General features: G+C 47.3%; 2 long non-coding RNA genes across 2 annotated transcripts in view; one reads left to right on the plus strand and one right to left on the minus strand.

Annotated features, from left to right (window-relative positions):
* The window catches only part of LOC149982155 (uncharacterized), a 472901-nt gene that overhangs the window by 412314 nt on the left and 35002 nt on the right, over positions 1 to 25585 (plus strand). The window lies entirely within an intron of this gene.
* On the minus strand, positions 14760 to 20640 carry LOC110516601 (uncharacterized). The gene is made up of 5 exons (XR_016482667.1): positions 20536 to 20640; positions 19164 to 19244; positions 18108 to 18270; positions 17771 to 17985; positions 14760 to 15479 (listed from the first exon to the last, which is right to left on the minus strand). It is a non-coding gene; the product is annotated as an uncharacterized LOC110516601 (long non-coding RNA).

The following is a 25585-nucleotide window of genomic DNA, read 5'->3' on the forward strand; positions in this document are numbered from 1 at the left end:
GTAGAGACTGGACTGGACAAATCCCTGTAGAGACTGGCTTGGACAGATTCCTGTAGAGACTGGCTTGGAAAAATCCCTGTAGAGACTGGCCTGGACAGATCCCTGTAGAGACTGGCCTGGACAAATCCCTGTAGAGACAGGCCTGGACAAATCCCTGTAGAGACTGGCCAGGTCAAATCCCTGTAGAGACCGGACTGGACAAATCCCTGTAGAGACTGGCTTGGACAGATTCCTGTAGAGACTGGCCTGGAAAAATCCCTGTAGAGACTGGCCTGGACAGATCCCTGTAGAGACTGGCCTGGACAAATCCCTGTAGAGACAGGCCTGGACAAATCCCTGTAGAGACTGGCCTGGACAAATCCCTGTAGAGACAGGCCTGGACAAATCCCTGTAGAGACTGGCCAGGTCAAATCCCTGTAGAGACAGGCCTGGACAAATCCCTGTAGAGACTGGCCTGGACAAATCCCTGTAGAGACAGGCCTGGACAGATCCCTGTAGAGACTGGCCTGGACAAATACCTGTAGAGACAGGCCTGGACAAATCCCTGTAGAGACTGGCCTGGACAGATCCCTGTAGAAACTGGCCTGGACAAATCCCTGTAGAGATTGGCCTGGACAGATCCCTGTAGAGACTGGCCTGGACAGATCCCTGTAGAGAAAGGCCTGGACAAATCCCTGTAGAGACTGGCCTGGACAGATCCCTGTAGAGACTGGCATGGACAAATTAATGTAGAGACTGGCCTGGATAAATCCCTGTAGAGACAGGCCTGGACAAATCCCCGTAGAGACTGGCCTGGACAAATCCCTGTAGAGACTGGCCTGGACAAATCCCTGTAGAGACGTGCCGGGATAAATCCCTGTAGAGAAAGGCCTGGACAAATCCCTGTAGAGACTGGCCTGGACAAATCCCTGTAGAGACTGGCCTGGACAAATCCCTGTAGAGACTGGACCGGACAAATCCCTGTAGAGATTGGCCTGGACAGATCCCTGTAGAGACTGGCCTGGACAAATTCCTGTAGAGACTGGCCTGGACAGATCCCTGTAGAGACAGGCCTGGACAAATCCCTGTAGAGACAGGCCTGGACAAATCCCTGTAGAGACTGGCCTGGACAAATCCCTGTAGAGACTGTCCTGGACAGATCCCTGTAGAGACTGGCCTGGACAAATCCCTGTAGAGACTGGCCTGGACAAATCCCTGTAGAGACTGGACCGGACAAATCCCTGTAGAGACTGGCTTGGACAAATCCCTGTAGAGAGGTGCCTGGATAAATCCCTGTAGAGACAGGCCTGGACAAATCCCTGTAGAGACTGGCCTGGATAAATCCCTGTAGAGACTGGCCTGGACAGATCCCTGTAGAGACTGGCATGGACAGATCCCTGTAGAGAAAGGCCTGGACAAATCCCTGTAGAGACTGGCCTGGACAGATCCCTGTAGAGACTGGCATGGACAAATTCATGTAGAGACTGGCCTGGATAAATCCCTGTAGAGACAGGCCTGGACAAATCCCCGTAGAGACTGGCCTGGACAAATCCCTGTAGAGACTGGCCTGGACAAATCCCTGTAGAGACGTGCCGGGATAAATCCCTGTAGAGAAAGGCCTGGACAAATCCCTGTAGAGACTGGCCTGGACAAATCCCTGTAGAGACTGGCCTGGACAAATCCCTGTAGAGACTGGACCGGACAAATCCCTGTAGAGATTGGCCTGGACAGATCCCTGTAGAGACTGGCCTGGACAAATTCCTGTAGAGACTGGCCTGGACAGATCCCTGTAGAGACAGGCCTGGACAAATCCCTGTAGAGACAGGCCTGGACAAATCCCTGTAGAGACTGGCCTGGACAAATCCCTGTAGAGACTGTCCTGGACAGATCCCTGTAGAGACTGGCCTGGACAAATCCCTGTAGAGACTGGACCGGACAAATCCCTGTAGAGACTGGCTTGGACAAATCCCTGTAGAGAGGTGCCTGGATAAATCCCTGTAAAGACAGGCCTGGACAAATCCCTGTAGAGACTGGCCTGGATAAATCCCTGTAGAGACAGGCCTGGACAAATCCCTGTAGAGACTGGCCTGGACAAATCCCTGTAGAGACTGGCCTGGACAAATCCCTGTAGAGACTGGACCGGACAAATCCCTGTAGAGATTGGCCTGGACAGATCCCTGTAGAGACTGGCCTGGACAAATCCCTGTAGAGACTGGCCTGGACAGATCCCTGTAGAGACAGGCCTGGACAAATCCCTGTAGAGACAGGCCTGGACAAATCCCTGTAGAGACTGGCCTGGAAAAATCCCTGTAGAGACTGGCCTGGACAAATCCCTGTAGAGACAGGCCTGGACCAATCCCTGTAGAGACAGGCCTGGACAAATCCCTGTAGAGACTGGACCGGACAAATCCCTGTAGAGACTGGCCTGGACAAATCCCTGTAGAGACTGGCCTGGACAAATCCCTGTAGAGACGTGCCTGGATAAATCCCTGTAGAGACAGGCCTGGACAAATCCCTGTAGAGACTGGCCTGGACAAATCCCTGTAGAGACTGGCCTGGACAAATCCCTGTAGAGACTGGCCCGGACAAATCCCTGTAGAGATTGGCCTGGACAGATCCCTGTAGAGACTGGCCTGGACAAATCCCTGTAGAGACTGGCCTGGACAGATCCCTGTAGAGACAGGCCTGGACCAATCCCTGTAGAGACAGGCCTGGACAAATCCCTGTAGAGACTGGCCTGGAAAAAAATCCCTGTAGAGACTGGCCTGGACAAATCCCTGTAGAGACTGGCCTGGACAAATCCCTGTAGAGACAGGCCTGCACAAATCCATGTAGAGACTGGCCAGGACAAATCCCTGTAGAGACTGGCCTGGACAAATCCCTGTAGAGACTGGACTGGACAAATCCCTGTAGAGACTGGCTTGGACAGATTCCTGTAGAGACTGGCCTGGACAAATCCCTGTAGAGACTGGCCTGGACAAATCCCTGTAGAGACGTGCCTGGATAAATCCCTGTAGAGACAGTTCTGGACAAATCCCTGTAGAGACTGGCCTGGACAAATCCCTGTAGAGACTGGCCTGGACAAATCCCTGTAGAGACTGGCCTGGACAAATCCCTGTAGAGATTGGCCTGGACAGATCCCTGTAGAGACTGGCCTGGACATATCCCTGTAGAGACTGGCCCGGACAAATCCCTGTAGAGATTGGCCTGGACAGATCCCTGTAGAGACTGGCCTGGACAAATCCCTGTAGAGACTGGCCTGGACAGATCCCTGTAGAGACAAGCCTGGACCAATCCCTGTAGAGACAGGCCTGGACAAATCCCTGTAGAGACTGGCCTGGAAAAAATCCCTGTAGAGACTGGCCTGGACAAATCCCTGTAGAGACTGGCCTGGACAAATCCCTGTAGAGACTGGCCAGGACAAATCCCTGTAGAGACTGTCCTGGACAAATCCCTGTAGAGACTGGCCTGGACAGATACCTGTAGAGACTGTCCAGGACAAATTCCTGTAGAGACTGGCCTGGACATATCCCTGTAGAGACTGGCCTGAATAAATCCCTGTAGAGACAGGCCTGGACAAATCCCTGTAGAGACTGGCCTGGACAAATCCCTGTAGAGACTGGCCTGGACAAATCCCTGTAGAGACGTGCCTGGATAAATCCCTGTAGAGACAGGCCTGGACAAATCCCTTTAGAGACTGGCCAGGACAAATCCCTGTAGAGACTGGCCTGGACAAATCCCTGTAGAGACAGGCCTGGACAAATCCATGTAGAGACTGGCCAGGACAAATCCCTGTAGAGACTGGCCTGGACAAATCCCTGTAGAGACTGGACTGGACAAATCCCTGTAGAGACTGGCTTGGACAGATTCCTGTAGAGACTGGCCTGGACAAATCCCTGTAGAGACTGGCCTGGAAAAATCCCTGTAGAGACAGGCCTGGACAAATCCCTGTAGAGACTGGCCTGGACAAATCCCTGTAGAGACTGTTCTGGACAAATCCCTGTAGAGACAGGCCTGGACAAATCCCTGTAGAGATTGGCCTGGACAGATCCCTGTAGAGACTGGCCTGGACAGATCCCTGTAGAGACTGGCCTGGACAGATCCCTGTAGAGACTGGCATGGACAAATTCATGTAGAGACTGGGCTGGACAAATCCTTGTAGAGACTGGCCTGGATAAATCCCTGTAGAGACAGGCCTGGACAAATCCCTGTAGAGACTGGCCTGGACAAATCCCTGTAGAGACTGGCCTGGACAAATCCCTGTAGAGACGTGCCTGGATAAATCCCTGTAGAGACAGGCATGGACAAATCCCTGTAGAGACTGGCCTGGACAAATCCCTGTAGAGACTGGCCTGGACAAATCCCTGTAGAGACTGGCCTGGACAAATCCCTGTAGAGACTGGCCTGGACAGATCCCTGTAGAGACAGGCCTGGACAAATCCCTGTAGAGACAGGCCTGGACAAATCCCTGTAGAGACTGGCCTGGACAAATCCCTGTAGAGACTGTCCTGGACAGATGCCTGTAGAGACTGGCCTGGACAAATCCCTGTAGAGACAGGCCTGGACAAATCCATGTAGAGACTGGCCTGGACAGATACATGTAGAGACTGGCCAGGACAAATTCCTGTAGAGACTGGCCTGGACATATCCCTGTAGAGACTGGCCTGAATAAATCCCTGTAGAGACAGGCCTGGACAAATCCCTGTAGAGACTGGCCTGGATAAATCCCTGTAGAGACAGGCCTGGACAAATCCCTGTAGAGACTGGCCTGGACAAATCCCTGTAGAGACTGGCCTGGACAAATCCCTGTAGAGACGTAACTGGATAAATCCCTGTAGAGACAGGCATGGACAAATCCCTGTAGAGACTGGCCTGTTCAAATCCCTGTAGAGACTGGCCTGGACAAATCCCTGTAGAGACTGGCCTGGACAAATCCCTGTAGAGACTGGCCTGGACAGATCCCTGTAGAGACAGGCCTGGACAAATCCCTGTAGAGACAGGCCAGGACAAATCCCTGTAGAGACTGGCCTGGACAAATCCCTGTAGAGACTGTCCTGGACAGATGCCTGTAGAGACTGGCCTGGACAAATCCCTGTAGAGACAGGCCTGGACAAATCCATGTAGAGACTGGCCTGGACAGATACATGTAGAGACTGGCCAGGACAAATTCCTGTAGAGACTGGCCTGGACATATCCCTGTAGAGACTGGCCTGAATAAATCCCTGTAGAGACAGGCCTGGACAAATCCCTGTAGAGACTGGCCTGGACAAATCCCTGTAGAGACTGGCCTGGACAAATCCCTGTAGAGACTGGCCTGGATAAATCCCTGTAGAGACTGGCCTGGACAAATCCCTGTAGAGACTGGACTGGACAAATCCCTGTAGAGACTGGCTTGGACAGATTCCTGTAGAGACTGGCTTGGAAAAATCCCTGTAGAGACTGGCCTGGACAGATCCCTGTAGAGACTGGCCTGGACAAATCCCTGTAGAGACAGGCCTGGACAAATCCCTGTAGAGACTGGCCAGGTCAAATCCCTGTAGAGACCGGACTGGACAAATCCCTGTAGAGACTGGCTTGGACAGATTCCTGTAGAGACTGGCCTGGAAAAATCCCTGTAGAGACTGGCCTGGACAGATCCCTGTAGAGACTGGCCTGGACAAATCCCTGTAGAGACAGGCCTGGACAAATCCCTGTAGAGACTGGCCTGGACAAATCCCTGTAGAGACAGGCCTGGACAAATCCCTGTAGAGACTGGCCAGGTCAAATCCCTGTAGAGACAGGCCTGGACAAATCCCTGTAGAGACTGGCCTGGACAAATCCCTGTAGAGACAGGCCTGGACAGATCCCTGTAGAGACTGGCCTGGACAAATACCTGTAGAGACAGGCCTGGACAAATCCCTGTAGAGACTGGCCTGGACAGATCCCTGTAGAAACTGGCCTGGACAAATCCCTGTAGAGATTGGCCTGGACAGATCCCTGTAGAGACTGGCCTGGACAGATCCCTGTAGAGAAAGGCCTGGACAAATCCCTGTAGAGACTGGCCTGGACAGATCCCTGTAGAGACTGGCATGGACAAATTAATGTAGAGACTGGCCTGGATAAATCCCTGTAGAGACAGGCCTGGACAAATCCCCGTAGAGACTGGCCTGGACAAATCCCTGTAGAGACTGGCCTGGACAAATCCCTGTAGAGACGTGCCGGGATAAATCCCTGTAGAGAAAGGCCTGGACAAATCCCTGTAGAGACTGGCCTGGACAAATCCCTGTAGAGACTGGCCTGGACAAATCCCTGTAGAGACTGGACCGGACAAATCCCTGTAGAGATTGGCCTGGACAGATCCCTGTAGAGACTGGCCTGGACAAATTCCTGTAGAGACTGGCCTGGACAGATCCCTGTAGAGACAGGCCTGGACAAATCCCTGTAGAGACAGGCCTGGACAAATCCCTGTAGAGACTGGCCTGGACAAATCCCTGTAGAGACTGTCCTGGACAGATCCCTGTAGAGACTGGCCTGGACAAATCCCTGTAGAGACTGGCCTGGACAAATCCCTGTAGAGACTGGACCGGACAAATCCCTGTAGAGACTGGCTTGGACAAATCCCTGTAGAGAGGTGCCTGGATAAATCCCTGTAGAGACAGGCCTGGACAAATCCCTGTAGAGACTGGCCTGGATAAATCCCTGTAGAGACAGGCCTGGACAAATCCCTGTAGAGACTGGCCTGGACAAATCCCTGTAGAGACTGGCTTGGACAAATCCCTGTAGAGACTGGACCGGACAAATCCCTGTAGAGATTGGCCTGGACAGATCCCTGTAGAGACTGGCCTGGACAGATCCCTGTAGAGACTGGCCTGGACAGATCCCTGTAGAGACAGGCCTGGACAAATCCCTGTAGAGACAGGCCTGGACAAATCCCTGTAGAGACTGGCCTGGAAAAATCCCTGTAGAGACTGGCCTGGACAAATCCCTGTAGAGACTGGCCTGGACAAATCCCTGTAGAGACTGGCCAGGACAAATCCCTGTAGAGACTGTCCTGGACAGATCCCTGTAGAGACTGGCCTGGACAAATCCCTGTAGAGACAGGCCTGGACAAATCCCTGTAGAGACTGGCCTGGACAAATCCCTGTAGAGACATGCCTGGACAAATCCCTGTAGAGACTGGCCTGGACAAATCCCTGTAGAGACTGGACCGGACAAATCCGTGTAGAGACTGGCCTGGACAAATCCCTGTAGAGACTGGCCTGGACAAATCCCTGTAGAGACGTGCCTGGATAAATCCCTGTAGAGACAGGCCTGGACAAATCCCTGTAGAGACTGGCCTGGACAAATCCCTGTAGAGACTGGCCTGGACAAATCCCTGTAGAGACTGGCCCGGACAAATCCCTGTAGAGATTGGCCTGGACAGATCCGTGTAGAGACTGGCCTGGACAAATCCCTGTAGAGACTGGCCTGGACAGATCCCTGTAGAGACAGGCCTGGACCAATCCCTGTAGAGACAGGCCTTGACAAATCCCTGTAGAGACTGGCCTGGAAAAAATCCCTGTAGAGACTGGCTTGGACAAATCCCTGTAGAGACTGGCCTGGACAGATCCCTGTAGAGACAGGCCTGGACCAATCCCTGTAGAGACTGTCCTGGACAGATCCCTGTAGAGACTGGCCTGGACAAATCCCTGTAGAGACAGGCCTGGACAAATCCCTGTAGAGACTGGCCTGGACAGATACCTGTAGAGACTGGCCAGGACAAATTCCTGTAGAGACTGGCCTGGACATATCCCTGTAGAGACTGGCCTGAATAAATCCCTGTAGAGACAGGCCTGGACAAATCCCTGTAGAGACTGGCCTGGACAAATCCCTGTAGAGACTGGCCTGGACAAATCCCTGTAGAGACTGGACCGGACAAATCCCTGTAGAGACAGGCCTGGACAAATCCCTGTAGAGACTGGCCAGGACAAATCCCTGTAGAGACTGGCCTGGACAAATCCCTGTAGAGACTGGCCCGGACAAATCCCTGTAGAGACGTGCCTGGAGAAATCCCTGTAGAGACAGGCCTGGACAAATCCCTGTAGAGACTGGCCTGGACAAATCCCTGTAGAGACTGGCCTGGACAAATCCCCGTAGAGACTGGCCTGGACAAATCCCTGTAGAGATTGGCCTGGACAGATCTGTGTAGAGACTGGCCTGGACAAATCCCTGTAGAGACTGGCCTGGACAGATCCCTGTAGAGACAGGCCTGGACCAATCCCTGTAGAGACAGGCCTTGACAAATCCCTGTAGAGACTGGCCTGGAAAAAATCCCTGTAGAGACTGGCTTGGACAAATCCCTGTAGAGACTGGCCTGGACAGATCCCTGTAGAGACAGGCCTGGACCAATCCCTGTAGAGACTGTCCTGGACAGATCCCTGTAGAGACTGGCCTGGACAAATCCCTGTAGAGACAGGCCTGGACAAATCCCTGTAGAGACTGGCATGGACAGATACCTGTAGAGACTGGCCAGGACAAATTCCTGTAGAGACTGGCCTGGACATATCCCTGTAGAGACTGGCCTGAATAAATCCCTGTAGAGACAGGCCTGGACAAATCCCTGTAGAGACTGGCCTGGACAAATCCCTGTAGAGACTGGCCTGGACAAATCCCTGTAGAGACTGGACCGGACAAATCCCTGTAGAGACAGGCCTGGACAAATCCCTGTAGAGACTGGCCAGGACAAATCCCTGTAGAGACTGGCCTGGACAAATCCCTGTAGAGACAGGCCTGGACAAATCCATGTAGAGACTGGCCAGGACAAATCCCTGTAGAGACTGGCCTGGACAAATCCCTGTAGAGACTGGACTGGACAAATCCCTGTAGAGACTGGCTTGGACAGATTCCTGTAGAGACTGGCCTGGACAAAACCCTGTAGAGACTGGCCTGGACAAATCCCTGTAGAGACGTGCCTGGATAAATCCCTGTAGAGACAGGCCTGGACAAATCCCTGTAGAGACTGGCCTGGACAAATCCCTGTAGAGACTGGCCTGGACAAATCCCTGTAGAGACTGGCCTGGACAAATCCCTGTAGAGATTGGCCTGGACAGATCCCTGTAGAGACTGGCCTGGACAGATCCCTGTAGAGACTGGCCCGGACAAATCCCTGTAGAGATTGGCCTGGACATATCCCTGTAGAGACTGGCCTGGACAAATCCCTGTAGAGACTGGCCTGGACAGATCCCTGTAGAGACAGGCCTGGACCAATCCCTGTAGAGACAGGCCTGGACAAATCCCTGTAGAGACTGGCCTGGAAAAAATCCCTGTAGAGACTGGCCTGGACAAATCCCTGTAGAGACTGGCCTGGACAAATCCCCGTAGAGAATGCCAGGACAAATCCCTGTAGAGACTGTCCTGGACAGATCCCTGTAGAGACTGGCCTGAAAAAATCCCTGTAGAGACAGGCCTGGACAAATCCCTGTAGAGACTGGCCTGGACAGATACCTGTAGAGACTGGCCTGGACAAATCCCTGTAGAGACTGGCTTGGACAGATTCCTGTAGAGACTGGCCTGGACAAATCCCTGTAGAGACTGGCCTGGACAAATCCCTGTAGAGACGTGCCTAGATAAATCCCTGTAGAGACAGGCCTGGACAAATCCCTGTAGAGACTGGCCTGGACAAATCCCTGTAGAGACTGGCCTGGACAAATCCCTGTAGAGATTGGCCTGGACAGATCCCTGTAGAGACTGGCCTGGACAGATCCCTGTAGAGACTGGCCTGGACAGATCCCTGTAGAGACTGGCATGGACAAATTCATGTAGAGACTGGCCTGGACAAATCCTTGTAGAGACTGGCCTGGATAAATCCCTGTAGAGACAGGCCTGGACAAATCCCTGTAGAGACTGGCCTGGACAAATCCCTGTAGAGACTGGCTTGGACAGATTCCTGTAGAGACTGGACTGGACAAAACCCTGTAGAGACTGGCCTGGACAAATCCCTGTAGAGACGTGCCTGGATAAATCCCTGTAGAGACAGGCCTGGACAAATCCCTGTAGAGACTGGCCTGGACAAATCCCTGTAGAGACTGGCCTGGACAAATCCCTGTAGAGACTGGCCTGGACAAATCCCTGTAGAGATTGGCCTGGACAGATCCCTGTAGAGACTGGCCTGGACAGATCCCTGTAGAGACTGGCCCGGACAAATCCCTGTAGAGATTGGCCTGGACATATCCCTGTAGAGACTGGCCTGGACAAATCCCTGTAGAGACTGGCCTGGACAGATCCCTGTAGAGACAGGCCTGGACCAATCCCTGTAGAGACAGGCCTGGACAAATCCCTGTAGAGACTGGCCTGGAAAAAATCCCTGTAGAGACTGGCCTGGACAAATCCCTGTAGAGACTGGCCTGGACAAATCCCCGTAGAGACTGCCAGGACAAATCCCTGTAGAGACTGTCCTGGACAGATCCCTGTAGAGACTGGCCTGGACAAATCCCTGTAGAGACAGGCCTGGACAAATCCCTGTAGAGACTGGCCTGGACAGATACCTGTAGAGACTGGCCAGGACAAATTCCTGTAGAGACTGGCCTGGACATATCCCTGTAGAGACTGGCCTGAATAAATCCCTGTAGAGACAGGCCTGGACAAATCCCTGTAGAGACTGGCCTGGACAAATCCCTGTAGAGACTGGCCTGGACAAATCCCTGTAGAGACGTGCCTGGATAAATCCCTGTAGAGACAGGCCTTTACAAATCCCTGTAGAGACTGGCCAGGACAAATCCCTGTAGAGACTGGCCTGGAAAAATCCCTGTAGAGACAGGCCTGGACAAATCCATGTAGAGACTGGCCAGGACAAATCCCTGTAGAGACTGGCCTGGACAATTCCCTGTAGAGACTGGCCTGGACAAATCCCTGTAGAGACTGGCTTGGACAGATTCCTGTAGAGACTGGCCTGGACAAATCCCTGTAGAGACTGGCCTGGACAAATCCCTGTAGAGACGTGCCTAGATAAATCCCTGTAGAGACAGGCCTGGACAAATCCCTGTAGAGACTGGCCTGGACAAATCCCTGTAGAGACTGGCCTGGACAAATCCCTGTAGAGACTGGCCTGGACAAATCCCTGTAGAGATTGGCCTGGACAGATCCCTGTAGAGACTGGCCTGGACAGATCCCTGTAGAGACTGGCCTGGACAGATCCCTGTAGAGACTGGCATGGACAAATTCATGTAGAGACTGGCCTGGACAAATCCTTGTAGAGACTGGCCTGGATAAATCCCTGTAGAGACAGGCCTGGACAAATCCCTGTAGAGACTGGCCTGGACAAATCCCTGTAGAGACTGGCCTGGACAAATCCCTGTAGAGACGTGCCTGGATAAATCCCTGTAGAGACAGGCATGGACAAATCCCTGTAGAGACTGGCCTGGACAAATCCCTGTAGAGACTGGCCTGGACAAATCCCTGTAGAGACTGGACTGGACAAATCCCTGTAGACATTGGCCTGGACAGATCCCTGTAGAGACTGGCCTGGACAAATCCCTGTAGAGACTGGCCTGGACAGATCCCTGTAGAGACAGGCCTGGTCAAATCCCTGTAGAGACAGGCCTGGACAAATCCCTGTAGAGACTGGCCTGGACAAATCCCTGTAGAGACTGTCCTGGACAGATGCCTGTAGAGACTGGCCTGGACAAATCCCTGTAGAGACAGGCCTGGACAAATCCATGTAGAGACTGGCCTGGACAGATACATGTAGAGACTGGCCAAGACAAATTCCTGTAGAGACTGGCCTGGACATATCCCTGTAGAGACTGGCCTGAATAAATCCCTGTAGAGACAGGCCTAGACAAATCCCTGTAGAGACTGGCCTGGACAAATCCCTGTAGAGACTGGCCTGGACAAATCCCTGTAGAGACGTGCCTGGATAAATCCCTGTAGAGACTGGCCTGGACAAATCCCTGTAGAGACTGGACTGGACAAATCCCTGTAGAGACTGGCTTGGACAGATTCCTGTAGAGACTGGCTTGGAAAAATCCCTGTAGAGACTGGCCTGGACAGATCCCTGTAGAGACTGGCCTGGACAAATCCCTGTAGAGACTGGCCTGGACAAATCCCTGTAGAGACTGGCCTGGACAAATCCCTGTAGAGACAGGCCTGGACAAATCCCTGTAGAGACTGGCCAGGTCAAATCCCTGTAGAGACTGGACTGGACAAATCCCTGTAGAGACTGGCTTGGACAGATTCCTGTAGAGACTGGCCTGGACAAATCCCTGTAGAGACAGGCCTGGACAGATCCCTGTAGAGACTGGCCTGGACAAATACATGTAGAGACAGGCCTGGACAAATCCCTGTAGAGACAGGCCTGGACAAATCCCTGTAGAGACTGTCCTGGACAAATCCCTGTAGAGACTGGCCTGGACAAATCCCTGTAGAGACGTGCCGGGATAAATCCCTGTAGAGAAAGGCCTGGACAAATCCCTGTAGAGACTGGCCTGGACAAATCCCTGTAGAGACTGGCCTGGACAAAAAGTCACTCCCCTCACCTGGTTGCCTAGGGCTTAATTGAAAGGAAAAACAAAAAACCTGCAGACACAAGGAATGAGTTTGACATCCCTGGCGTAAAGGATTAACAAAAATTCAGGAGAAAGGTCCAGACTTGAATGTAACGCTGAACGAGTTGCCTTGAACTCAGCTCCCTAGCAACTCCACAAGCACCAGCTGCCTAAAATTTTGCAACACTTAACAACACTGAACAAAAATATATAAAGGCAGCGTGTAAAGGGTTTCATGTTTAACGAGCTGAAATAAATGATCCCAGAAATGTTCCATAAGCACAAAAAAGCTTATTTCTCTCCAATTTTGTGGCCAAATGTGTTTACTTCCCTCTTAGTGAGCATTTTTCCTTTGCCAAGATACCGATCCACCTGGCAGGTGTGGCATATCAATAAGCTGATTAAACAGCATGATCATTACACAGGTGCACCCTGTGCTGGGGACAATAAAAGTCGACTCTAAAATGTGCAGTTTTGTCACACAACACAATGCCACAGATGTCTCAAGTTTTGAGGGAGCGTGCAATCTGCATGCAGACGGCAGGAATGTCCACCACAGCTGTTGCCAAATAATTGAATGTTAATTTCTCGACCATAAGCCACCTCCAATGTCGTTTTAGAGAATTTAGCAGTACGTCCAACCGGCTTCACAACCGCAGACCATGTGTATGGTGTCATGTGGGCGAGCGGTTTGCTGATGTTTATGTTGTGAACAGAGTGCAGTGGGGTTATGTTATGGGCAGGCATAAGCTACGGACAATGAACACAATTGCATTTAATTGATGGCACTTAGAATGCACAGAGATACTGTGACGAGATCCTGAGGCCCATTGTAGTCCCATTCATTCGTCGCCATCATGATAATGCACTACCCCATGTTGCAAGGATCTGTAAGCAATTCCTGGAAGATGAAAATGTTTCAGTTCTTCCGTGGCCTGCATACCCACCAGCCTTGTATTTGTATTTATTATGGGCCACTCAAGGACTGGGCCACTCAAGGACATTCAGAGTCCCAAAGCCACTCCTGTGTTGTCTTGGCTGTGTGCTTAGAGTCGTTGCCCTGTTGGAAGGTGAACCTTCGTCCCAGTCTGAGGTCCTGAGCACTCTGGAGCAGGTTTTCATCAAGGATGTCTCTGTACTTTGCTCCGTTCATCTTTCCCTCGATCCCGACTAGTCTCCCAGTCCCTGCCGCTGAAAAACATCCCCACATCAGGATACTGTCACCACCATGCTTCACCGTAGGGATGGTGCCATGTTTCTGCCAGACGTGACTCCTGGCATTCAGGCCAAAGAGTTCAATCTTGGTTTCATCAGACCAGAGAATCTTGTTTGTCATGATCTGAGAGACCTTTAGGTGCCTTTTGGCAAACCTCTTACTAAGGAGTGGCTTCCGTCTGGCCACTCTACTATAAAGGCCTGATTGGTGGAGTGCTGCAGAGAGGGTTGTCCTTCCGGAAGGTTCTCCCATCTCCATAGAGGAACTCTGGAGCTCTGTCAGAGTGACCTTCAGATTCTTGGTCACCTCCATGACCAAGGCCCTTCTCCCCCGATTGCTCAGTTTTGCCGGGCAGCCAGCTCTAGGAAGAGTCTTGGTGGTTCCAAACTTCTTCAATTTAAAAATGATGGAGGTCACTGTTCTTGAGGGATCTCCAATGCTAAAGACATTATTTGGTACCCTTCCCCAGATCTGTTTCTCCTCACCATCCTGTCTTGGAGCTCTACGGACAATTCCTTTGACCTCATGGCTTGGTTTTTGCTCTGACATGCACTGTCAACTGTGTGACCTTTATATAGACAGGTGTGTGCCTTTCCAAATCTTATCCAATTAATTGAATTTACCAGAGGTGGATTCCAGTCAAGTTGTACAAATATCTCAATGATGATCAATGGAAACAGGAGGCACCTGAGCTCAATTTCGAGTCACATAACAAAGGGTCTGAATACTTATGGAAATAAGCAAATTACTGTTTTTGTTTTTTTGTACATTTGCAAAAATGTCTAAACCTGTTTCGCTCTGTCATTATGGGCTTTGTCATTATTGTGTGTAGATTGATAAGGGGACATTTTTTTAATCAATTTTAGAATACGGCTGTAACCTAACAAAATGTGGAAAAAGTTGAGGGGTCTGAATACTTTCCGAATGCACTGTATACACAATAAAAAATATGACATGACATTACATTTCATACAAGGGTCAGGAACTAGTCTATTGTCTAAAACATGGATGTGGATGCAGTCAACCATCAATAAAACATACAATAAAACAGACAGGAAACAGAATTCTTGCTCATGTTTTATTATTATTAAGACCTCACTTCATACAGAGACAGAGAGGATGGAAGAGAGAGAGAACATCTGAGAGGTTTAGACCTCACTTCAAGCAGAGACAGAGAGGATGGAAGAGAGAGAGAACATCTGAGAGGTTTAGACCTCACTTCATACAGAGACAGAGAGGATGGAAGAGAGAGAGAACATCTGAGAGGTTTAGACCTCACTTCATACAGAGACAGAGAGGATGGAAGAGAGAGAGAACATCTGAGAGGTTTAGACCTCACTTCATGCAGAGACAGAGAGGATGGAAGAGAGAGAGAACATCTGAGAGGTTTAGACCTCACTTCATGCAGAGACAGAGAGGATGGAAGAGAGAGAGAACATCTGAGAGGTTTAGACCTCACTTCATACAGAGACAGAGAGGATGGAAGAGAGAGAGAACATCTGAGAGGTTTAGACCTCACTTCATACAGAGACAGAGAGGATGGAAGAGAGAGAGAACATATGAGAGGTTTAGAACTCACTTCATACAGAGACAGAGAAGATGGAAGAGAGAGAGAGAACATCTGAGAGGTTTAGAATTCAAGCAGCTGGTGCACCAAGGAGACGTGGATCCAGGCGTTGAAGGATGCGTTTCCCTCTTCTTTCAGTGGTATCGCATTTGCAGCTTGGAGGGTAAGGAATGGGTGTATAAAGATTTATACAGAGGCCCTGTCCACCAGATGCTTTCTGAGTGGGGAAGAATGTATTAGTGTTTGTATTTATGTCCCATATCCACACTGATTCACATTGCACAACACCTGCAATTAAGATTTGAATAACAAGAAGTTGTTCAGGTGAAATTAACTGACAGTCCTTCTGTGCTTACGACTTTAATTGACTGAGACTGACTGAGATTTACTAACCGATTGTATCAGATGCATAGTTTACACCTGTCTGTTCAGTAGGAAATGAAACACCCACGTGAAGATAAAACATCAATCTTCATATACCAATTGATTTAGAATAATTTGTCTTATTCATGAGTACAACAGTATTACGTTATCATAACAAAAAAAGGAAGGACCTTGACATGACTGGCCCGTTCGGGTCAGGTTACCGTTGAGCACAGTTCTACAAAGACATCTTTCACTGCTGCAGAGGGGTGGGAGGGGGGTGTTTATGACACCTAATTGTAAATCTTAAGGCAGCAGACAAATCATTTGAATGTGCGAGTGGACCCTATGGAGAATCTAACTCAGAACAGAAACAATGAAGCAATGAACGGACTTTGGGACAATATATTTCAGACAAAATGCTGGTAATAATGATAGATGGAATATGAAAATGAATGTAGTTTTTGTTATGTTATTAAAAGTTAAATGACAACGTTATAACAAAAACATTGTAACTTGAAGAGTTTACATCATATGCACATGATGTTTACATAGTGTAGGTTGTGTGGAAAATGTCCAGATCAAAGATAATATTTTTGAAAAAGTGAACAGTGAAATTAGTTGTCTAAACTTGATCAGAGTAAAATCTTAACTACATACGCCCAGAGAACTTGTCATAAAGGCGGAAACGCCCATTTCTACCCTGGGTATAAAACATGGGAGTTATATGGACTAGGTGACCAGGCGCTGCAGCCAAGGCTCCGAGTCGTCGCAACTCCAAAACGCAACACAAGGTTGGAGAAGAAGAAGGAACCTCTTAACAATCTATGCTACAGATGAGCAGCTGTGTCTAAGAGGGTGAATTCCGGCAGGACCACCTAGTTATTTTCTCCAAGGAATCGTGTGTCTACACTGCTTTCATTCCCACGCTGGAACAATTTCCGCGGCTAATTAGCCATCCGGAGAAGACCCCTTTTTCAGAACGAGGGCGGGGAAACAGACCACTGAGAGAAAGGACACTGACATCGTGTGGACAATCAGAGACTTACACCCGGTAACAAAAGAGGTGCCACCATCAGAGAAGGGACACCCCATCAGAGACCTTTGACAACTAATTACATCATTATATTCTGACCCATAAGAGCAGCAGTTCAGGGCAATGTGTTAGGGTCAAACTAAGCATAGTTTACAAATGTATTCAAGTGTGCTGTTCTCTCGTGCACTCTCTCTTTCTCTCTGTTTCAAAAAATCCCCATTTTGTGTAACAGTGGTTATATTGTATTGGCCCGCTAGGGACCTGTTTCATTGTACTAAGTTCTAATCAATAGCCTAGACTGTGTATGTGTATCTTATATTATCATTTAGCTTGTTAGTAAATAAATAATCAACTCAATTGGTGTGGTACCGAATTATTTAGTGAGACTCAGGTTTGTGCAGATTCGCGAATAATGCATTGTTCAGGATGAGACTGTAGAGGAAATTAATTAATTAGCTACTGTTGTAAAATCGATATTCTGATATTCTTTGAGTTCATTTGGGAAACTAAAAATCAATAAAAACAAACTTTTCCCATGGTGCCCCGGGTTACTTAGTTAATGATTATCTGATTTATTTAATCATGTAATTATAAACAGTTAATCATTTGATGAACAGCAGTCGTCACATGAATCAATACAACGTCACAACAATCTTTAACTCCGTAGTGTTGTTGTCTTAGAATATGTTTTTAACAAACTGTATGGCTTCATATCCTGATTTAAGAAAAGGTGGGTTCTTCAGGTATATTATCCCTTGAGCAGAACTACTATTTTCATGTGAAAATGTCATGGGATGCGTTTTTCTGTCATTTTAGCTGGTAAACCAAATCTTTCATACATTTCACAGCTCAAAGAGCTGGCGGTAATGTTTGTTTTAATCTTAATCTTTTCAACATCTTTGATTCTATATATCAGAAAAGGACAAGTGTTAACTTTGCAAGGGCTGAACGTATACAATGACATGGAAGAAGTTTTACAACATTGTGTTATTGTAAAATAAAAAACATATGATGCTCAATAGCCCATGCAGATTAACTCACACATATACATTTATGAATAAGAGATGTAGTGTTATGGTATAAAAAATGTATTTAAGATTAAAACTCACCTGGAATGATTTCTTTACATTATATCGGATATAGTTCACAAGATGCTCACAGTTGTTTCTTAAAATGGAGTAGTTGCCACAATTGTGGTTTCTCTCTGTTATAGCATCTATCATATCATCTGTGGTTCTGACTGTATATCCTTCTCGTCCATCCAAATGATTATATTTTTCATATACTTCACCTTCATGAATAACGTCAAATAAACACATTTGTCCTAAAACAAGAAACATAATTGAATAGCCATTACTAGATATGTAAAAGGTATACATAAATGTATGGATCTGGATAGTGAATGTTAGTATGTAATTCAACATTAGTTATGACATGTTCATTTACCGTCAAAATTAAAAATGGTGTTTTGCTTTCGGTCAGGAATTGGTTTTGGTGGGTCACCAACGTAGATTGCAAAGTGATACCCTAGTGGCAGCAGCCTCTTTAGATTACCTTTCTTCAACATGCTCCATTCCATTCGGGATCGAATAATATCCCCAAATTCAAACTGTCAAAAATTAAATCATGATTCACAATAACTGTAACACACAATTAAGATGCTCATTATTTTGCCTGTGTAATAAGATAGTAATACAATTGTGTTAATTAATATGCTGTTACATAATACTTTAATATTTTTACTCATATTTATATATGTATGATAATAAAGTTTGGTGATTTTGGTTTTTACACATGTGAAATAGGCAGTGTTCCATAGCTGGAGAAAGTGTGAGCTGTATCAGGGACTCAAACTATAGATTTCTGCAGAGGTTAGAGCCTAATGGATGTCACACTATACCTCCACTAGTCACTATAGTATATAACTCCATCAAGCCTGCTTCAAATCACCAGACAACTGATTATGAATATAGGTTACCAACACATTCTACAGGAAAGACAATATCATTACCAACACCAATAATTAATCAATCAAATTTCAACCACTACAAAAATCCCCAAAGATGTTATAGGCTCCCCAAGGTCCTTCTATTAGTGCATTCAGGTTACTGGTTACTCCTGGATATCAACAAGATCCCAGCAGAACCCAAACGACCAGCTCCAGAGAGCTTAGAATTATTATATTCTCACCAGTTTTAAACTAAAGCCATGTCAATACCAATACTGTAACAATTCACTTAACTAAGATTTTTTCTCTGTTAGTTAGAGACAATTGTTTCGTATAAAAAAAATAAAAATAACTATAACTAGCGTATTTCGATTACTTGCAATAAAAAACATGTTAAATTAGCCAAGTACTCTAAATAACTTAAAACCTCTTAAGGATCTGCCCCGTTTCTCACTTTTGTTGAATGCATACTAACAAGATGGTAAATATCATACTAGTAGATTAGAAGATTAACGCTTTAATTTTGTGTTTTGAATTTATTTAAAGTCACTCACTGCCGAGGTGGTCAGTTGAAAAAGTAACATGGCCAAAACGAAGGTCTGCCTCATTCTCATCATGGGAGTTCAGTGGAAATGCTGGAAAGGAAAGTATCAGTTCATGTGTGTTTGGTTTTCACTGGAAAGTTGTTACGGGGAATAATTGGCCTAACTTTCTGTCATTAGTGAACTGTTTATTTCAAAATCCAGTGTAAAAATCCCAGAAACACTGGGAAATCAAACACACTTACAGTGCCGAAAAAAACATCTACAATGATTTAATTCTGACTTAAGATTTCAAAGCCATAACAGCATCCCAAAATACACAGAGGAGTCGTGAACATTTTATTCTTGAAAGGCCACTGATGAGGACCAAATGTCTTATCATTCATTTAGGCTAATGTATCTCTACTGCTATCTCTTCTAAATGACATTTTAATCTCAAGAAGCAATTTCAGTGTTCAATCAGTCATTTTCTAGCTATAGGGTAGCTTGCCACTGGAGTTGGTTAGCTGAGAGATCAACTGTTTGTGGCTTTGTTGAATTGTGGCTTTGTTAAATGTCAGACAGACAGCGACTGAAACATGAAAGAAAAGTAAAGTTCATCACAGTAACAACACAACCTCCAAAAGCAATATGTGTAAATGTATAGTTTTTAGAAACAGACAAAAACATATTTTAAAAGCTTTCATGCAAATACTTTAATACTCCATGAATTTGGAGGGGGGGAGGTACTTTTTTACCCCAAATGGTAGTTACAGTCTTGCCCCATCATTGCAACTCCTGTACAGACTCAGGAGAGGTGAAGGTCAAGAGCCAAGGTCAAGAGCTCTGAAACATAACCCTGCCAAGCCACACTGCTTACTTAACCCAGAAGCATCAACATGTCGGAGGAAACACCGTACAACTGGGGAGCAAAGTCAGCACCCAGCCCGCCACATGGAGTTGCTAGGACAAGGACATGCCTTCCAGCCAAACCCTCCCCTAAACCAGTCAATGCTGAGTAAACGGTGTGCCACCTCATGGGCACAGCCTGGGATCAAACCCGGGTCTGTAGTGATGCCTCTAGCACTGCAATGCAGTTGCTTAGACCGCTGTCCCCTCGGGATGCCCCAAGGGTATTTGGAATTTATTTGGAAACAAGTAGGTTATTTCAAAAAAGTTTTAAATAGCCTAGTATTTACACAGAATTATTTGCAAACACGTTAAATTATCTTCAAATTGAAGTAGTTGAATTCAGCCACATTATTTGAAAATACTCAAACACACAAAAATAATTATTTAAAATGCAAATACTTAAATACACAGGTATTTGTTACCTGGTCAGCAGTTAAGACAGATTGATGAAAATACCTTTGCCTCCTCTGATAAGTCATGAAGTTTGACTTACCTCCAGAGAGTAAGACAAGTGGACCTTGAGTTGAGAGGTGAGAATGAAGGGTCTTCCCTGTTGAGAGGTGACAGTGATGGGTCTTTCCTGTGATGGTCAGAGCCTATTGAAGCTGGGAGAGGTGACCTTTTAAATACTGTTCTGACCAGACCCGTGACAATGGAGCCTCAGACTTCCTCCAACTGCTCTGACCTTAACAATTGGAACACTTTAAATAATTATCAGCTGCTTTGAATATGTTCTGATATTAAACCCAGGTGGAGAGAGAGATGATGGTGCAGGTGGAGGCCTAGGTGGAGATGAGTTCATGTCATGGACCAGAGTGGTTTAGTGTATCAGTTCCTGATGTTAACCTTCATAGTCCAGGTGAAGAGCTGAAACAGAATCAGACTCTATAACCACATCCACTATCTATGTACACTATCTATAACCACTATCATACACAGGTTGTCAGTATACAGAGCAACAACATGTTACTTTGTGTTCTGTTCATTACCACTTACTAACTTTTTATTTTATTTTTTTATTTTACCTTTATTTAACCAGGCAAGTCAGTTAAGAACAAATTCTTATTTTCAATGACGGCCTGGGAACAGTGGGTTAACTGCCTGTTCAGGGGCAGAACGACAGATTTGTACCTTGTCAGCTCGGGGGTTTGAACTCGCAACCTTCCGGTTACTAGTCCAACGCTCTAACCACTAGGCTACCCTGCCGCCCCAACTCTATTGGATACTGGTGTAGTGATATTGATCCTTCACATACTGTCCAGATTAAATTGTTACACCTTTCACTCTAGAGTCAAGAACAGGAATGGAATGGATGTGAAGGGATTCAGGAGGAGAATGGGAATTGACAAGATGAAGCCAAGGACTGTATATGATGGAACCAGGGGGTGGACTGTAGAGTTTGGGCCTGGATTCTTGGTCAACATCATCATCAGGCCATGGTAGGTAGGTAGGCTGCTGCTGTGATGATAACGACGATGATGATGATGATGATGATGATGATGATGATGATGACAGTCCCCCTCAGGAGGAACTAAAGGTGTAGGAGGAGGGATGTTAGTTTGGTCAGGTTTAAGTAGCGGTGGCTGTGGTGTTTAACAAAAGTGAGGACAGGTGTGGAGGATGGCAGTTAGTTGGTGCTTGTTGAGTTGATGGAAAAGCTACGTTCAAGGCAACTAGTTGAAAGAGTTGCTTTCAGGTCTGGTCCTCTCTCCTGAATTTAAGTAAACATTTAACTCCATTAAACACATTAAGATGCAATATTTTCGAATGAATGGAATTCTAAAAGTATGTTTAAAAAAATGAAAGTGATCTTTCTGGTGTCTAGGTATAGATTCGGACCAAAACAATGGAAACGCAGACATGACACTGTAAAAACATGTTTATTTGGTTAAGTAGGAACGTTTGTGAACCACTATACGACACAGCGTGTCCTACTGGGTTAAAACAACAGGGACACCACTGTTTTACCTCAGCAGGAGCCCCACTACTGTATGTTAATAAAAGAGGAAGCACAGGAAGTGTTCAGGCTGATAGAAACAGACCAGACTTTCAGAACACTAGTGAAAGCATGGTTTGTATGTAAGGAGATTAGAGACCCCTTGATGGGCTCCAAACATGTCACCAGATACCTATAGCTACTGACTGGACATCTGTCTAAAATAACCTAACATGTCTTCATCTGGAAAACTACATTTTACATTTCATGTATTACCTTATTTGGGTATACAATATCCACAAATGTTACTGGACACGCTGAATTAGGTACAAGTATATCAACAATATGCAAGTGTGAACTCTGAGTTGATTGACACTGTCTGCTAATGTATGTGTGTGAGTGTGAGTGTGAGTGTGTGTGTACAGTATGTGACAAGAACAGAGGGTTCAGGTTCAACATTTCAAACTTACATAAACACATGTTCGTGCCAGCCACAGGCATTTATTTTTAGACACCTCTCTGTCCTGTACATCTCAACTGTGAAATCAGCATCTAACCAAATAGGTTCCAAGCCTTCTGCTAACCTAGATATGAGAGGATCAGTGGTCCATGGTCTCTAGCAGAGCATACCAGGTGTACTGAACTATCACCGTGGTTTTACAAAGAAGGCTGATAGAGCCAGGTGAAGGTGATATTCAGAACAAAGACTCTCTTGGACATTATCATTAAAGGAAGTATATCTGTCGTCCCATTACATAACATCAATCAACATACTTTGGTCTTTCATTTAGTAGTCAGTACTACTGTTAAATTGAAATTCAGTTTGTCTGTCATTGAGTTTGTCTGGACAAAATCTTTAACATCCTGTTTGCCTGAAATGTTAAATATATAAAATGTGTTTCCTAAGATATAAAAACTTTTAGTGTTTAAAGCAGAACTTTTTATGTTTTGCAAAAATAAATGTCGGCATGTTGAATAAAATCCACAATCTGCTCCTGGCTTTATACCTAAAGCAGCATTGCTTTTGGCGGCATGGAGTCGTATTAATAACTCTACCTGAGGTCTGTCCAACGCTGGTCCGACCAAGCTGACTCCACACTCCAAGACTGCTTCCATCACGTGGACTGGGACATGTTTCGTATTGCGTCAGACAACAACATTGACAAATACGCTGATTCGGTGTGCGAGTTCATTAGAACGTGCGTTGAAGATGTCGTTCCCATAGCAACGATTAAAACATTCCCTAACCAGAAACCGTGGATTGATGGCAGCATTCGCGTGAAACTGAAAGCGCGAACTACTGCTTTTAATCAGGGCAAGGTGTCTGGTAACATGACCGAATCCAAACAGTGCAGCTATTCCCTCCGCAAGGCTATCAAACAAGCTAAGCGTCAGTACAGAGACAAAGTAGAATCTCAATTCAACGGCTCAGACACAAGAGGCATGTGGCAGGGTCTACAGTCAATCACGGACTACAGGAAGAAATCCAGCCCAGTCACAGACCAGGATGTCCTGCTCCCAGGCAGACTAAATAACTTTTTTTGCCCGCTTTGAGGACAATACAGTGCCACTGACACGGCCTGCAACGAAAACATGCGGTCTCTCCTTCACTGCAGCCGAGGTGAGTAAGACATTTAAACGTGTTAACCCTCGCAAGGCTGCAGGCCCAGACGGCATCCCCAGCCGCGCCCTCAGAGCATGCGCAGACCAGCTGGCCGGTGTGTTTACGGACATATTCAATCAATCCCTATACCAGTCTGCTGTTCCCACATGCTTCAAGAGGGCCACCATTGTTCCTGTTCCCAAGAAAGCTAAGGTAACTGAGCTAAACGACTACCGCCCCGTAGCACTCACTTCCGTCATCATGATGTGCTTTGAGAGACTAGTCAAGGACCATATCACCTCCACCCTACCTGACACCCTAGACCCACTCCAATTTGCTTACCGCCCAAATAGGTCCACAGACGATGCAATCTCAACCACACTGCACACTGCCCTAACCCATCTGGACAAGAGGAATACCTATGTGAGAATGCTGTTCATCGACTACAGCTCGGCATTCAACACCATAGTACCCTCCAAGCTCGTCATCAAGCTCAAGACCCTGGGTCTCGACCCCGCCCTGTGCAACTGGGTACTGGACTTCCTGACGGGCCGCCCCCAGGTGGTGAGGGTAGGCAACAACATCTCCTCCCCGCTGATCCTCAACACTGGAGCCCCACAAGGGTGCGTTCTGAGCCCTCTCCTGTACTCCCTGTTCACCCACAACTGCGTGGCCACGCACGCCTCCAACTCAATCATCAAGTTTGCGGACGACACAACAGTGGTAGGCTTGATTACCAACAACGACGAGACGGCCTACAGGGAGGAGGTGAGGGCCCTCGGAGTGTGGTGTCAGGAAAATAACCTCACACTCAACGTCAACAAAACTAAGGAGATGATTGTGGACTTCAGGAAACAGCAGAGGGAACACCCCCCTATCCACATCGATGGAACAGTAGTGTCATGTCTTGTCATGTTATGTCTTGTTCCTGTTCTTTCTCTTCACTCTGTCTCCCTCTGCTGGTCCCTCGTATTAGGTTACCTTCTCTTTCTCTCCTCCTCCAGCTGTTCCTCATCTCCTCTAACTACCTCGTTCACCCTCTTCCCACCTGTTCCCTTTTTCCCTCTGATTAGGTCTCTATTTCTCTCTCTGTTCCTGCTTCTTTCTTTGTCAGATTCTCGTTTGAGTTTCTCATGCCAGAACCAAACTATCGTCTCGTTTGCTTCACCCTTGTCCCGTCCTGTCGGAATCTGCCTGTTCTTCTGATGCTACGTGTGATCAGGTACCTCTGTCCTCTACGACCCGCGCCTACCCAGAGAGACCAGCAGTCTGTCGCCGCTAACCCAGCTATTCTCCTCTGCTGCTAAGAAGGGGACTCTAACCCAGCTATTCTCCTCTGCTGCTAAGAAGGGGGACTCTTCTGTGAATATCAGAAGAACTTTATGATTAATTTGTCGCCCTCTCTGCGGGTTGTCTATTTTGCCATTATATACATCTGAAGAGGATCTATGTCTTCCCTGTGTTTTGACATTAAAGGACTCTGTTTTTGTTAAACCGCTTTTGGGTCCTCACTCACGTGCATAACAAGTAGTGGAGAGGGTAGCAAGTTTTAAGTTCCTCGGCATACACATCACAGACAAACTGAATTGGTCCACTCACACAGACAGCATTGTGAAGAAGGCGCAGCAGCGCCTCTTCAACCTCAGGAGGCTGAAGAAATTCGGCTTGTCACCAAAAGCACTCACAAACTTCTACAGATGCACAATCGAGAGCATCTTGGCTGGCTGTATCACTGCCTGGTACGGCAACTGCTCCGCCCTCAACAGTAAGGCTCTCCAGAGGGTAGTGAGGTCTGCACAACGCATCACCGGGGGCAAACTACCTGCCCTCCAGGACACCTACACCACCCGATGTCACAGGAAGGTCATAAAGATCATCAAGGACATCAACCACCCGAGCCACTGCCTGTTCACCCCGCTATCAACCAGAAGGCGAGGTCAGTACAGGTGCATCAAAGCTGGGACCGAGAGACTGAAAAACAGCTTCTATCTCAAGGCCATCAGA

Source organism: Oncorhynchus mykiss, chromosome 8, assembly GCF_057628025.1.
Source record: "Oncorhynchus mykiss isolate SJ-2025 chromosome 8, ASM5762802v1, whole genome shotgun sequence".
Taxonomy (NCBI): domain Eukaryota; kingdom Metazoa; phylum Chordata; class Actinopteri; order Salmoniformes; family Salmonidae; genus Oncorhynchus; species Oncorhynchus mykiss.